Here is a 2162-nt window from a genome sequence, read left to right on the forward strand (position 1 = left end):
TAGAGTATAAATTAAAAATATAATTTTAAACTTAAATTTAATACCATTTTTTTGGAATGACTTGATCTCTGCCTGTATGAGAATGCAAAGACAAGGAGGCCATAGATAGCATGATTAACTGTAAGTGAGATACGAACCAAAGCTGACTTACAAACTTATTAATATGACAATGTTAACATAATATTTGTTATAAAATGTAATCAAAGAAAATTTTAGGGAGTAACTGATTTCAGAAATTATATATTTCCTTCATGATTGTTGCAAAAAATGTCTCGGGAAATAATCATCTAGGAACACCCACGCAAGAGTGGGACTAACGTTCATTAGAAGAGTGGTTGACACTTTCATGATATTCACTTATAAGATCACTACCCTGTTAAAGCATGTGCTGTTTTATTTTTAATCATGCAACTCAATTATATTCATTGTTATTTCTCATAAAATTTGTTGAAGATACTTCAATAAAATAAAACGTTTAACAATGATGATACCCACTGTTTTTCTGGGTTTTTGTGAAATGCAATTTTTTTGTGACATTATAGCTTGAGTTAGTAAACACAAATTATTGTTTCCATCTCCTGGAAACAATGACGACTGGAACTGTTATATTGTGCAGTATCCTAAGACCTGATTTATTTTATTTATTTATACCAAAATTTACACATCCATGAAGTAAAGCAGTTATTTCATTATGCCTCTTTCCATCCAACTATATTGCTTATTAATTCCAGTATCAGTAGTGTGTAAGTAGCCATTGTGAATGAGTATATCTAAGGTAGGATAATTTTCTTTAAAAATAAAATGAATTTCAATATTCTTAAAACCATATTAGAAATTTATCAAAATATCCAGACTAATTAAATAACGTATCTACCATAGAAATTCTTATTTTCTATCTCACACACATGGGCCTACAGTTTTAAGTTAAAGACAGCTGACCTGCTTTTGTAAGAAGTAAAATTTATAATTCAGGAGTCAGTTGAGATTGCAAATGAATAGTGGCTTTTGCAAAAGATACATAATTAAAATGGGAAATAGCTTTGGTCCAAAATAAATATAGTCTCAGCTATATATTAATATTTATTCACTAGAAATGAAAAAAAAATCCATTATATTATGTTTTGTTTCCTTGTGTATATTTCAATTCAAAAAAGTAGAGAAAAAGGATAAAACGAGTATATTAGAATTGATCCACATTCATCACTGCTTTTAAAAATAAAAGAGATTCTCAATAAAATATCTCACTGTTTTTATAATAATTTTTAGGAGAAATCAACATTATTCTAACATGAATAATAAAAGACATAAATGAGTAGCTAAAATTTCAATGCTATTCTTGTAAAAATACATGAAACACTGAAACTGTAAGCATCCTTATTTAGTTGCAATAAATATTGAAGTGTTTGTGGTTTCTACACCTTACTTAGAGCTTGTCAAATATATTTTTAATTCTTCTAAATTATACATTTATTTGGGTAAGAAAACTATTACAGCACAATTGAGTACTTTGGGAACCATTTACAGGAAAGGAAATTTTTTTCTGTATTTTCAATTTTTATGTATTTTAGACTAGATTGTATGTACAAGGATTTTCTTCTGTAAATTTTAAGGATGAAGATACCATCTTGTATTGATACCAATAATAAATTTATCATAAATATCATACATTTTAAAATTTGTCTTATCTCTTAGGTAAAGTTCAGACAGAAAACCATCCCATTATATAGACAAATGATTGATTGATAGCTAAATTAAGAGATTTTAATTTAAAATATTCATTGAGTATAAACTGATTTTAGAGAACGAATAATGTATTATGCCCAGAATATGTTGTATGTTGTTCTATGTATTATATTTATAGATGACTAAATGCATGTGTAGAATGCAGAAATTGAATTCTGAAATCAATACAAGCAATTATAAATTAATGTAGCTCCTTCAAAAAGTGAGATTTCACGATGTAATTCTGTATTTTTTTGACTGAAGTAATAAAAAATTGTAAAACTACTTGCATAACGAAGTGATTTTTTTCGCCTTTCTTATTCTGTGTATTTCTAGTAAAAAATGTGAACATGTACCTCAATAAACACCAGAACAATCACAGAATATTATATATTTATTATTAAGATAATGTTTATAGAGTTTTAAATAATTAAACATGT

The sequence above is a fragment of the Pongo pygmaeus genome, chromosome 14 (assembly GCF_028885625.2).
Source record: "Pongo pygmaeus isolate AG05252 chromosome 14, NHGRI_mPonPyg2-v2.0_pri, whole genome shotgun sequence".
Classification (NCBI taxonomy): domain Eukaryota; kingdom Metazoa; phylum Chordata; class Mammalia; order Primates; family Hominidae; genus Pongo; species Pongo pygmaeus.